Source organism: Cucurbita maxima, unplaced genomic scaffold (genome assembly GCF_002738345.1).
Source record: "Cucurbita maxima cultivar Rimu unplaced genomic scaffold, Cmax_1.0 Cma_Scf00160, whole genome shotgun sequence".
Classification (NCBI taxonomy): Eukaryota; Viridiplantae; Streptophyta; class Magnoliopsida; order Cucurbitales; family Cucurbitaceae; genus Cucurbita; species Cucurbita maxima.
The window spans coordinates 30,336-45,348 of NW_019272176.1; the positions used below are offsets into that span (position 1 = coordinate 30,336).

At 34.9% G+C, this 15,013-nt stretch overlaps 1 long non-coding RNA gene across 1 annotated transcript; it reads left to right on the forward strand.

Annotated features, from left to right (window-relative positions):
* Positions 1 to 568: 568 nt before the first annotated feature.
* Positions 569 to 14,520, forward strand: LOC111473780. Its single transcript, XR_002715771.1, has 3 exons — positions 569 to 698; positions 1,035 to 1,038; positions 14,510 to 14,520. It is a non-coding gene; the product is annotated as an uncharacterized LOC111473780 (long non-coding RNA).
* The last annotated feature ends 493 nt before the right edge of the window (positions 14,521 to 15,013 follow it).

Genomic DNA, 15,013 nt, shown 5'->3' on the forward strand with positions numbered 1-15,013 from the left:
GATTTCCGTTCTTGAGCTTCTAGTATCCGAATTATCTCAAAATTCCTTCCACGAACTTCTTATTTTGTCTAGTTTCTAGAACCATAAAGATTTTCTTGAGAACGGATCAGGAAGGAGGTTAAAATTGAGAAAGCCGAGGGAAGGTCAACATATACCTATCTTTGACTTTTATTGGTCAAAGTTTGACCTTTGACTTTGGACTTCATCTTTTTCCTTGGTAGCTACAAAAATTTCGATTTTTTCTTATAAGACCCCTCTACTTTTACCTTCTTACAGCTATATATAGACATCTAATGGATTCGATTGTTCCACGAAACCTTTAGATGAAGTTTCAAGCAAGAAGTAGAAACAAAGTTCATATCTTTTCGTGGTCTATAGCACAGGTTATAACCTTCCAAAGTTCGTCGGAAAACATTTTTCTCGCCTGAGTATATCTAGAAACCTTTTGTTGGGCAGCCAATTATAAAACTTTTAAGTGCCTGATTCCTTAACGAAACTTGCTGTAAATCCCATATGAAATATGTAGGTGTTGGTAGGAAGGAAAATGCTTAACCATAGCACTCGAATTTGGAAGAAATCCGTGAAAGAAAAACTCATAATCTAAGAGCTTCAAACTCGAGTTTTAGGAATTCTCATCACTCGATTCTTGTCTTAAAACTTTGTCCCAACTTCAGACTTTATTGGGGAAGATTCCACCTGTTGGGTTTTATGTCCTAAAACTCATAGTTTGTAAACAAAAACATATTCTATTTTCAATAAAGTTATTATTGTTGTTTATTCAGTAAAGATTGTTATTGAATAAAGTGAACTTTACGATTATTAATCTTAAATCTAATAAAATAAGAACACTCTAACTATAGTATGATTACCTGAACTATATGTATTGACATAAGAGTGGATCAAGTTCAAGTATATAGACAAAATGATCTATAGTACAAGGATAAGGCTGAGTACCGTATCAATGGGACACTATGAATGCGGCCCACTTTTGTATATGACATAAACAATATGATCACTAAATTGTACATGCGGAGACATGTGAGTGGGGGCGTCCTATGGAATGAGTATTGCATAAGATCGGACCATGAAGAAAATCACTCTCACTTTATAATGTCGCTTACTGTTGAGACTGATTTTCTTTTCATTCGATGACTTAGGTAACTCGATTTTAATCCTGACCTAACTATGAACTCCTGTTTATTTGGAATTATTCTTAGATTTACATGGGTGAGAGTGACTCAAGTTCGTCGACTCAATAGGCCTCTCATTTCAGGGGTTAGCCTGGGTGAATAACTAGGGACGTGGGGTGCAAGATGGAATTCACTCCTATCCACTTTTAGGGATAGAAGAGAGGTCGTTCCATTAAGCACTGACTCCAAGTCTTGAACAAGGGGTCCCACCATCTCATTGGCCTGAGAAGGATTCGGTTTACTGGTTAGACCACAAACAAATTGCTTATTAGAGGATCAGTGAGACATAAGGAACAAAAAGTAATTTTAGGGGTAAAACGGTAAATTGGCCCAGCTCTAGTTACGAACAACCTGTGAAGGATCGACTTACTAATCATGGTTATATCAAATGGACAGAAATATATCTATAGTGAGGGGAGTGCAACTACTAGGCTATAGTGGAATGTCCCAGTAGTTAACGAATGTTGGTTAACAAGGTTAATGTGTTTAACCGGTTAATCTTGGATCGTTGGAGCCCATGATCTATAGGTCCATTAGGTCCCTCTGTTAGCTCATATCGGACTAAACCATAGAACAATGTGACGAGTAAGTTCGAAGTGTTCAAATTCAAAATAGGGAGAATGCACTACATATATACGATATACTTAACCGCATCTTTGTTTTATTTATGAATTAAACAAAAAGAGAGAATCTGAGATATTTAAATAAGATTTAAATATCTTAATCAAATGTGTCGGACTTAATTGAGATTTGCAATTGAATTAATATTAAATATTAATTAAATAGTTTAATTAATCATTTAATATTACTTTAATTTAAAATTAATAATTCAAAATGAAGAAAGTCAAAATGTTGACTTCATTTAATGGAAAAATCCATGTTTGAGTTAGTAGAATTTTGAGGTATCAAAATTTGGTTTAACCAAACTTGCATGCTTGTAAAATAAACCCCACAAATTTTAGTGGAATTTTGAGTGTCAAAATTTGGTGAACTCAAACTTGCATGCTTGCCACATCATCCCAAACATTTGAAAGAAATTTTAAGAGTAAAAATTTGATGATCTCAAATTTGCATGAACATGCAAACATGACTCTATAAATAGAGTGATCATATTATATGGAAGTTCTTCCAAGGGAAAAACCTTGAAAAAAAAAATCTCACAAATTCTCTTTTCATATATGCTAAATCCCTCCCAAGTTTAGTCACTCACCGGATTCCACAATCTCGTTTTAAGGTCAGATTATAGTGGAGAAGACACTACTGGAGGTTCGAAACTGGTTTGTGAGGAAAAAGAAACTTGAGCGACAAAAGGTTAGTATTCAAACTCATTTAGTTTTAATGTTTTTGAACATGCTAGCTAATTTACTATAATTGATGTACTTAGAGTGCCTAAGATCCAAATTGCTTCCGCATGTGTTCTATTACACCATCAATTAGTATTAGAGCATGATTTTAGGCACTTTATTTACATTAATTTGAGCATGGTGGGTACTATTTCATGAATGAAATATTGTGGTTTCTAAAGTGGATGTTTTTGGTTTTTGCATTTTTTTATGCGTCCATTTGATGCAATTCTTGTAACAAGCCTAATGTCTATGAGCATTAATGAGTGAAGAAAGGTCTGTAATTTTTATGAAGTCATTAGAGTCCATTTTAGGTTGTAATTGATCGAAAATTGAAGAGATAGCAAGCTGAACCAAAGAAGAAGATGGAAGAGGCAGTTCGAGTGTTTTTTCTGCCTTTGGGGTTCGGTTCAACGTTTTTAAGGGTTGGTTCTCCCAGCTCGTGATCCTCGGGAGCGGTTCAAGTTATTTTTAATTATTTATGTAATAATTTAGTTAATTGCTTGCTTTAAAATGCCAAAACCAATCCACTTTAGTGTGTTTAATGAATTATGCATTATGAATGTATGTTTTAATTAAATAGAAAATGTATATGCATAGAGTATGTCATATAGATTTAAAATCCCACCATAGGCTAAGCATGTTTCATGCATTCCAAGTATGTTATAATATATAGTATGCATGTTTAGAGTTCCATGAGTGATAGATATAAATTGTTATATTATTGCATGGAATGGATGATTATGTAATTGTAATATAAAGCATGCTAGATGCATGTTATAGGTTATTTTCAACGTCATATATCAAGATAGACGTTAAAATCTATAATAAAGATAAGTGCATGCTCACTTAGGGTTAAGAACCGAGCACGATCAATTTTAATAGTTAAAATAGGTCGTGTCTTATAAAATTACAATTTTAAGAAAGCTCACATGGCACGATCTTGTCTAAGGCTGGAGGTACATAAGTTGACGGTTTACGGAACACGTACTACCTGGAGATCAGATCAGTACTTGAGCTTAGTTAGCTCAGTTTTATGAGCATGCTTGTGTGATCTAAGTTTTAGAAAACTCACCTAGACTTAAGTTATATTCAATTAGCCGGAATATACATAAGTAATGAGTATACCCAACCGTCTAAAATACATAGTGGGAGGAAAAAGGTATATGAGATACATCGTTTTCCTTTCACGCTCTCTGAAAAATTCACACCGTGAGATTCATGCTCGATCTCGTGTCGCCCTGGGAGCGTCCTCCATTTGGAAGGTATTTGCATGAGTCAATAACAAGGTGAATAGAGAAAGTATTTATAGTAAGTGGGAGAAGAAAGTATATCAACACGTCCTATGGTCTCCACCACTAGGTAGCACTGTGAGATTCCCATGTTCCACCTGCATGTTGCCCTAGAGCAACTACCCATTCGAAGGGTTGTAACATGGGAGTCAAAACAACGCAAACTCCAGAAATGGATAGGATTTCTTAGGTCCATTCCCAACTTTGGCTTTTTCAATCGATAGCATTGTTGGGACTGATCTCTGAGGTCTGAAACTGGCGGGTCACACTTACGAAGAATGACTAAGAGTTAGTATATTCTTGACCAAAATAGCGATAACTAAAAACACTATAGGAACAAGAGTTATTCTGGGATTATCGTTTAAGTCAAGAATGTCTTGGTTTAGTGAATGAGTGATTGGCTGCTCCTCAGTAGTAGTTGCTCTAACTCACTAAAGTATCGTTGCAAATTAATAATTTTTTGGTACATTATTACATTTGCTAAAAATGATTGGATTAAACAAGATTAAGTCAAATCACTAATAGAATTTTCTTTATATCATAGCATTACAAACTCAATAGTACAATTACTCACTTTTGAGAAATTAAACGGCGACAATTACGCAACTTGAAAATCAAACCTAAACACAACCCTTGTAATTGATGATTTAAGGTTTTTTTTAACTAAGGAATGTCCTCCAAACCCCAGCTCAAATGCAAACCGAATAGTTCAGGATACATATGACAGATGGTCAAAGGAAAATGATAAAGCCCGAGTGTACATTTTAGCCAGCATATCTGATGTTTTGGCTAAGAAACGCAATGTTATGGGTACTGCTAAAAAGATTATGGAATCTCTGAAAGGGATGTTTTGGACAACCGGCTTTCTCCCTTAGACATGATGCAATAAAATACGTTTACAACTGCCGTATGAAAGAAGGGATCTCAGTTAGAGAACATGTCTTTGACATGAGGGTCCATTTCAATGTGGTAGAAGAAAATGAAGCTGTCATAGATGAGAAGAGTCAAGTCAGTTTTATCATGGAGTCTCTTTCGAAGAGCTTCTTCCAGTTTCGCATAAATGTGATAATGAAAAAAATAGAATATAACTTGACTACTCTTCTCAATGTGCTACAGACTTATCAATCCCTCTTAACGAACAAGAGACAAACAGGAGAAGCAAATGTTGCTATCTCCAAGAAATTACTATGAGGATCATCCTCCAAAAATAAGTATGGTCCTTCAATAGTGTTTTGATGAAGAAGAAGGGTAAAGGGAAAAATAAGATTCCTACTAACTGAAAACACAATGTTCAAAAAGCAGATAAAGGAAAATGTTTCCATTGCAACCAAAACGGACACTGGAAGAGAAACTGCCCAAAATACATTGCAGAGAAGAAAGCCGAAAAGACACAACAAGGTAAATATGATTTACTCGTTGTAGAAATATGTTTAGTAGAGTATAATAACTCAACTTGGATACTAGATTCAGGGGCCACTAATCATATTTGTTCTTTTTACCAGGAAACTAGCTTTTGGAGAATGCTTGCGGATGGCGAGATAACACTTAGGGTCGGAACAGGAGAGGTTGTCTGAGCAAGATCAGTAAGAAATTTAAAGTTGTTTTTTGGAGATAGATTCATTATATTAGATAATGTACTTTTTGTTCCTGAAATGAAAAGATATCTAATATCTATCTCTTGTTTATTAGAACAATTGTATAAAGTATCTTTTGAAATCAATGAACTGTTCATTTTCAAAAGAGGTATTCATATTTGTTCTACAAAACTAGAAAACAACTTATATATGTTCAAACCGAGCGAAAAAAAAGCTATTTTAAATACCGAGATGTTTAAAATAGCTGAAACTCAAAATAAACGACAAAAGATTTCTCCTAATACCTATCTTTGGCACATAAGACTAGGCCACATTAATCTCAATAGGATTGAGAGATTGGTTAAAAGAGGACTTCTAAATGAGTTAGAAGACAACTCTTTACCTCCATGTGAGTCTTGTCTTGAAGGTAAAATGGCTAAGCGACCGTTTTCCGAAAAAATTTATAGAGCCAAAGAAACCTTAGAACTCGTGCACACAGATCTCTATGGTCCAATGAATGTCAAAGCACGAGGAGGGTATAAATATTTCATCAGTTTTATTGATGATTATTCAAGGTATGATTATCTTTACCTAATGCATCACAAGTCCGAAGCTCTTGAAAAATTCAGAGAGTATAAGACTGAGGTTGAGAATCTATTAGGTAAAACTATCAAAACACTTCGATCAGATCGAGGAGGAGAGTACATGTACTTAAGATTTCAGGACTATATGATAGAACATAAAATATGGTCTCAACTCTCAGCCCCGGGTATGCCTCAACAAAATGGTGTATCAGAAAGGAGAAATAGAACTCTATTAGACATGGTTCGGTCTATGATGAGTTTCGCTTAATTATCCGATCCGTTTTGGGGATATGCAGTGGAGACTGCTACATACATTTTGAACATGGTTCCGACTAAGAGTGTTTCAGAAACACCTTATGAGTTATGGAAAGGGCGTAAAGGTAGTTTACATCACTTCAGGATTTGAGGATGTCCAACACATGTGTTGTTGCAAAACTCCAAGAAATTAGAATGTCGTTCAAAATTATGTATATTCGTAGGATACCCCAAAGAGACGAAAGGTTGTTTGTTTTATGACCCTCAAGAAAATAGAGTGTTTGTATCAACAAACGCTACATTCTTAGAAGAAGACCACGTAAGAAATCATCAACCTCGCAGCAAACTAGTATTAAGTGAGATTTCTAAAGAAGCTACTGATAAAATAACAAGAGTTGTTGATCAAGCTGGTCCTTCAACAAGAGTTGTTGATGGAGCTAACACTTCTTGTCAATCACATCCTCCTTAAGAGTTGAGAATGCCTCGACGTAGTGGGAGGGTTATAACTCAACCCGATCGTTACTTGAGTTTGTCAGAAACTCAAGTCATCATACTTGATAATGACATTGAGGGTCGATTAACCTATAAACAGGCAATGAATGATGAAGATAGAGATCATGCATCCAATAACTTAAAATTCTAGGCATACTTAAAGTTAAGAGTTTAAAGGCATACTTACTTGGTCTCCGTAGGGAGTCCTCCTAAGCTAGGACATAGAGAAACCTTGGGCTCTGATGCCACTCTGTAAGGATCGGGCTGTCGCGATGGTTCTAAAAGACGGGTGAATTTTTTTTTTAAATAAACAAAAGAATTTAAAAAATTATATTTACATAATATCAAAATAAAGTTTATACATAAGTATTTAAAACAGAAAATAAGGAACAAGCACAAAATATTTTAAAACAAATGGGTTGAGGACAACGAGTGAGGTTTGTCTATGGCACCTACTTCAGAGTCTGCTCCCGACCTTGACCAACTCTTTATTACCTAAAAAAATGGAGAATAAAGAACGAGACAAAGACTCTGTAAGTAGCCTACTTGTAGGTTCTTAATTGTGTCCTTAATATTCTAGGGTACCACATTATTTGTTGTTATCTTGTTCTTGTTCTTGTTATTGTTGTAAGTACTTAAGTTCTCCAGTTCTTGTTCTTGACTTGGGGTTCTTATCTTGATTATCCTGAGGACCTTGGTCCCTAGATTATGAAACGTTGGTTATCCTTTAAGGGCCATAGTACATGGTTCTTGGTTCTTGGTTCTTGTTCTTAGAACTTGGATCTTAATCCTTGTTCTAGACCTTGATCTTTCTCTTGTTCCTGGTACTTTCTTTGTTGTTGTTCTGTTATTGATTCGTTCTCCAAGACACTCCCCCTAGGATTTACGGCACTAGCTATGCACTTAACAATCCTATGTCCAAGGCTTCATGCGTTCCAAGCGATACAGCTGATGGTGTTAATATAACACATGCGGAATCAATTTGGATCTAAGTAAATTAGCTAGCATGTTCAAAAGCATTAAAACTAAATGAGTTTGAATACTAACCTTTTGTCGCTCAAGTTTCTTTTTCCTTACGAACCGGTTTCGAACCACTACTAGTGTCTTCTCCACTATTCCCCGACTTTAGAACGGGATTGTGGAATCCAGTGAGTGACTAAACTTGGGAGGGATTTAGTATATATGAAGAGAGAGTTTGTGATTTTTTTTTTTTTTGAAGGTTTTGCCCTTGGAAGACCTTCCATGTACCATGATCACTCTATTTATAGAGTCATGTTTGCATGTTCATGCAAATTTGAGATCACCAAATTTTGACACTCAAAATTCCACTCAAATGTTTGGGATTATGTGGCAAGCATGCAAGATTGAGTTCACCAAATTTTTGACACTCAACATTCCACTCAACTAAAATTTGGGGGGTTTATTTGGCAAGCATGCAAGTTTGGTTAAACCAAATTTTGACACCTCAAAATTCCACCAACTCAAACATGGATTTTTCCATTAAATGAAGTCAAATTTTGATTCAACTATTAATTTCAATTATTATTTTCAAATTAAAGTAATATTAAATTATTAATTAAACTATTTAATTAATATTTAATATTAATTTAAATGCAAATCCCAATCAATTTCGACACATATTTGATTAAGATATTTAAATCTTATTTAAATATCTCAGATTCTCTCTTTTTGTTTAAGTCGTAAATAAAACAAAAAATGTGGTTAAATATATCGAATATATATAGTGCATATTCCCTAATTTGAATTCGAACACTTCGAACTCACTCGTCACATTGTTCTATGGTTTAGTCCGATATGAGCTAGCAGAGGGACCTAATGGGCCTATAGATCATGGGCTCCAACGATCCAAGATTAACCGGTTTAACTCATTAACTTTGTTAACTAAAATTCGTTAACTACTAGGACACTCCACTATAGCCTAGTAGTTGCACTCCCCTCACTGTAGATATATTTCTGTACATTTGATATAACAATGATTAGTAAGTTGATCCTTCACAAGTTGTTCGTAACTAGAGCTGGGTCAATTTTCCATTTTTCCCTTGAAGTTACTTCTTCTTCCTTATGTCTCACTGATCCTCTAATGAACAATTTGTTTGTGGTTTAACAAGTAAACTGAATCCCTCTCAGGCCAATGAGAGGGTGGGGCCCCTTGTTCAAGACCTAGAGTCAGTGCTTAAGGGAACTACCTCTCTTCTATCCTTAAAAGTGGGTAGGAGTGAATTCCATCTTGCACCCCACGTCTCCAGCCATTTATCCAACCTTACCCCTGAAATGGGAGGCCTATTGAGTCGGCGAACTTGAGCCACTCTCACCCATGCAAATCTAAGGATAATTCCGAATAAACAGGAGTTCATGGTTAGCTCAGGATTAAAATCGAGTTACCTAGGTCATCGAATGAAAAGAAAATCAGTCTCAGCAGTAAGCGACATTATAAAGTGAGAGTGATTTTCTTCATGGTCCGATCTTATGCAATACTCATTGCATAGGACGCCCCCACTCACATGTCTCCACATGTACAATTTAGTGATCACATTGTTTATGTCATATACAAAAGTGGGCCGCATCCATATTGTTCCTATGTTAAGGTACTCAGCCTTATCCCTGTACTGTAGATCATTTTGACTATATACTTGAATTTGATCCATTCTTATGTCTCTACATATAGTTAAAGTAATCATACTATAGTTAGAGTGTTCTTAGTTTATTTGATTTAGATTAATAATCGTAAAGTTCATTTTATTCAATAACAATCTTTAGTGAATAAACAACAATAATAACTTTATTGAAAATAGAATATGTTTTTGTTTACAAACTATGAGTTTTAGGACATAAAACCCAACAACAGTCTTATTCTACGTTCATGTCTTCATGAGTTCCAAGCGACGTAGTCTTAACCCGCATCTAAAGGCTTGCCCTCCGATACCGTCCGCTAACCTATGCCCAAGACTTCATGCATTCCAAGCGGCATAGTCTGAAAACCAACATCCAAGACTTCTTTAGTTCAAGGAGATGTAGTCTAATCCTGCATCAAGGATTTTCCCTATGATACAGTCTGAACACCTAAGCTCAAGGCTTCATGCATTCCAAGCAGCGTAGTCTAAGTCATGAGCACGTTGTACCGTGGGAGGTCTTAGGAGTTTTTGATTCTTGGCTAGGGCAACTTACTATCCTCTTGTTCCATAGAATGACACTTTCATAATTATCCATATCATCAGAGTAATTTGGTAATTTACAACTTTTAGAATATTTTATTACCTTCTTCTTAGTCATTTTTTGGTCCTTGAGTATCTTGAAATTCCCACTAGAAGGAATTAAATATCTAAAAAGTTCCTTAAAAATTGGAAAGTGACCTTTTTGTCCTTTTCGCTTAGGCTTTTATTCCCAATACTTCTCCAAAGGCCTTAGTCCTTAGAGTTACTCATTAGTGTTTAGAAATGACTTGCTTAAGACCCTTTTCCTAGCTTAATCCTCTTAATTTCGTTATTGGATCCTTTTGGTCTTACGTGGGTGGCTTTGCTTCATTTTTTGGGTGTTACACCTTCTTACCTCGATCGACCACCAACAAACAACTAAAAAAGAAACGTAGAAATTTAAAATAAACAGACGACTGGATTCCTTAGGATGACACCCTCTGTGACCTCATAGTTCTCGAGCAGCGCTTCTTATCTTGACCAATAGTCAACAAACAATTTAAAACTAAATGTAGAAATCCAAAATAAACAGACACGACTGGACGCCTTAGGACGATCCCCGCTGTTACTGCATAGTTCTCGAGCAATTCTACTGCAACACATGTTCATCAACAGCTCGATTCACATGAGTTACCACTAACATAGATATTTTGCTTCGAAACTCGGTCATACAACAAAAAATTTCAAACATGGCAAGTAAAACATGTGAATCAAGTATATTTTACAACACAAAATATCAAAGTAAGTTTTCAATAACAAAAGCACATGTACTTAAAACTGACTTAGAAAAGGGTTCCTTGTTGTCTCGAGCCTGCTGGTCTCGTCCTCGATTGGCCTGCAACTTCTTATTTGGCCAAAAAAGTTAAAATAATCTTGATAAGTAATTAATTTACTTAATAAATAGCTAACTTGTCATTCACAAGTTTATTACTTATCATTCTAGTTGTTCTTAAGGTTTATTCTCAGTTAATTCCTAGTTTCTTTTACTTGGATCATTTGTAAGTTAGTAAGATATTTCAATTACCTCTCCTTAGGTTACTTCTATATGGTTATTTAGAATTTTAAGACTAGTATGTAAGACTCACTCTCAATCAATTACTGTCCGTCTACTAATTTCTTTAGCAATTACTGTCCGTCTACTAATTTATTTAGCAGCATGTAACATCATACATACCAAATGAGAGAAATACTCATTGTTCCTAACTTAGCACGCATCGCGTCGGTCAGGAACTCTGCGAGGATTAGTAGACTACAATACTCATATTTTAAATCTTCCAATAATTTGTTTTGCGATAAATGAAAATGCAGCAAAAATGAGAATCAATATTTGGTTTACCATGGTTAAAAGAAATATCTCTCTGAAAGCACAAAATATTATGGACAAGGTCAACTAAATTGACAAGCATTGAAAGACCTTGATAGCATTTCTGACGCTTGCCTATTGTGTATGTATGTTACGTGAAAAAATTTAGTGCATCTAGAGATATTTTTGCCCGCCATAATCTAGCTTTGAAGCCCCAAAGCCCCCCATCTCCCTTATATTTCTTCTTCCCACATTGCTTCCCTACTCCTTCATTGGCACCCTCTTTCTTCCATTTTTTGTGTTTTTCTCAGGGTGAATGGCTATCCATTTTCAGTGTTTGAGGGAATTTGCTACTTTTTGGGTTTTCTCTCTTTTTAAATATCTTTTTGTTTCCTTTGTTCATAAATTATGTTGTCAGTTTAGGTTCATTTTGTTGGTGTTATTATAACACGTGCGGAAGAAATTTGGATCTTAGGCACTCTAAGTACATCAATTATAGTAAATTAGCTAGCATGTTCAAAAGCTTTGAAACTTATTGAGTTTGAATACTGACCTTTTGTAGTTCAAATTCATTCTTCCAAACGAATGGTTTTGAACCACCGCTAGTGTCTTTCGTACTATTCTCCGACCTTAGAATAGGATTGTGGAATCCGGTGAGTGATGAAACTTGATAGAAATTTAGTATAGGTAAAGAGAGAGTTTTGAGAGATTTTTTCAAAGTTTTTGAAGAAGAATTTGCATGTACATTGATCACTCTATTTATAGAGTCATATTTGCATGTTCATGCAAATTTGAGATTACCAAATTTTGGCACTCAAAATTCCACCCTAATTTGTGGGATTATGTGGCAAGCATGCAAGTTTGGTTAAACCATATATTGACCATCAATATTCCACTAACTCAAGCATGAATTTTTTCATTAGGTGGAGTAAACATTTTGACTTTCTTTATTTAATCTAACAATTAATTACAAATCAAAATAATATTAAATGATTAATTAAAAAATTTAATTAATATTTAACATTAAATAAAATGTCAATTCCAATTAATTCCAGCACATATTCATTATCTATCACTATTCATAATTAAAATATTTAAATCTTATTTAAATATCTCCAATTCTCTCTTTTTGTTCAATTCATAACTAAAAAAATGAGGTTAAATATATCGTATATATTTAACGTGTATTCTGTAATTCTAATTCGAAAACTTTGAACTCACTCATCACACTGTTCTAAGGTTTCGTTCGATATGAGCTACCAGAGGGATCTAATGGACCTACATCTCATGGGCTCCAACGATCCGAGATTAACCGGCTAAACTCATTAACCTTGTTATCCAACATTCGTTCACTACTAGGACACTCCATTGTAGCCTAGTTGTTGCACTCCTCTCACTATAGATATATTTCTGTCCATTTGATATAACCATAATTAGTAAGTCGATCCTTCACAGGTTGATCGTAACTAGAGCTGGGTCAATTTAAAGTTTTACCCCTAAAGTTACTTTTTGTTCCTTAAGTCTCACTGATCCTCTAATGAAAAATTGGTTTGTGGTTCAACCACCAAACCGAATCCCTCTCAGGCCCATGAGAGGGTGGGGCTCCTCGTTCAAGACTTGGAGTCAGTACTTAAGGGAACAACCTCTCTACTAAACCTAAAAGTGGGTAGGAGTGTTCCATCATACACCCTATGTCCTCAACTATTCATCCAGTCTTACCCTTAAAATGGGAGGCTTAATGAGTCGACGAACTCGGGCCACTCTCACCCATGAAAATCTAAGGATAATTTTGAATAAACTAGAGTTCATAGTTAGCTCAGGATTAAGATCGAGTTACCTAGGTCATAAATGAAAAAATCAGTCTCAATAGTAAACGACATTATAAAGTGAGAGAGGTTTTTTTCATGGTCCGATCTTATGCAATACTCATTGCATAGGATGCTCCCATTCACATGTCTCCAGATGTACAATTTAGTGATCACATTGTTTATATCATATACAAAAGTGGGTCGCATCCATAGTGTCCCCAAAATAAGGTACTCAGCCTTATCCCTGTACTATAAACCATTTTGACTATATACTTGAACTTGATCCACTCTTGTGTCTGTACATATAGTTCAAGTAATCATACTATAGCCAGAGTGTTCTTAGTTTATTGGATTTAGATTAATGATCGTAACATTTACTTTATTCAATAGCAATCTTTTATATTTATTCAATAGCAATCTTTAATAAATAAATATCAATAATAACTTTATTGAAAACAGAATATGTTTTTGTTTACAAACTATGAGCAATATAGGTACTGTCAATATACTTCAAACACCTTAAAAGGGAAACCAAAAATCAATTCGGCTCAAAGTTGCATTTACATTTTATTTCAACGACCCGAAGCTACCCCTAAAAATTACTATAACATTATAACTCAATTCAAGGGTTTTGATCCAGTAGAAAAGGTTGGACGATAATATTACCTATGAAATCTCATCGAGAATGCTTGATTAAGACTAAGTAACAACGTTAGAAAACTCAAAGATACCCCAAAAAATGAACTAAAAAATTATAATTCACTGAAAATTATTAAAACATTATAACTCAATTCAAGGGTTTTGATTCAATAGAAAAGGATGGATAATCTTACCCATAAAATGTCATCAAGAATGCTTGATGATTAGAAATCACGAACCTTCATAATAGTATAATATTGTCCACGTTAAAAAATAAGTTCTAATTGTTTTACTTTTGGTTCCGTAAAAGGCAACACACCCTAGACATCACACCAATGGAAATAGTAATTCTTACGTATAACAATAAGCAGTTAGGATTGTCTATTGGCTTGTTGGCTTCATTCCCCTTTCCACACCCTATTGGCTTGTTGAGTGGGCATCATCGTATTGCCTGAAATGATTCTCACATAGGCTTGTAGTGGGATTTATTTGAGTTATCGGTGCTACTGGAGGTGCGTAGCCTAAGGTAGCACAACTTAAGGTGCGTCCGCCCTAGTCACTAAACCTTCACGAGGTAGGCTATCTTCACCACCACCTTTTCCTCTACCTCTAATACAGGGTCATCTCCTTCCTTGTCATTCTCTTTAGTGTCCTTTATGTGACATGATGCTAAAACCAATACATAATTTCTTAAGTCTATATCTCTCTAACATAAATTGCATCCTATCACATATAGTCACAACATATAATTCAGTAAACATGACATATTCATAAAAATACAACTAGGTAGAACATAATGCTTCCATAAATCATATAGTTAGAGCTCCACATATTTGATACTAAATTACATTCAATATTAGTAAACAAAAAAAAGTACATGCAACTAAAGACATTTCTTTATCTTATCTTATACCAGACATACCTGATGGTGACATGACATCGATTGTGAAATCATGGAACGTTGCAAGCCTATCTCTTAGGCAAGTCTACCGAATCTATAACTTAGAGCTCTGATACCAACGGTAACGACCCTAGATTTCTATTAGCCTAAAGTTTCCACCGTCATCATATCCTATGCTCTTATACGAAATTAAGCATTTAAACTTCATCTTAAAATAGTGGCATGGACTTACTCATTTGAAAGAGTCTTTAAAACAACATAAAGAAATAGTAACTAAAACCATTAAAACATCAAAGTAAAAATGCCCTATACTAACCTATGCCTAAGAAAATTAAATACTACTATTCTATGCACGTGTCATTATCTCTATTTGTGATGTCCTCGTCAGTTGTATAGGGGTGTCTAGCTCTTACCTAAAAT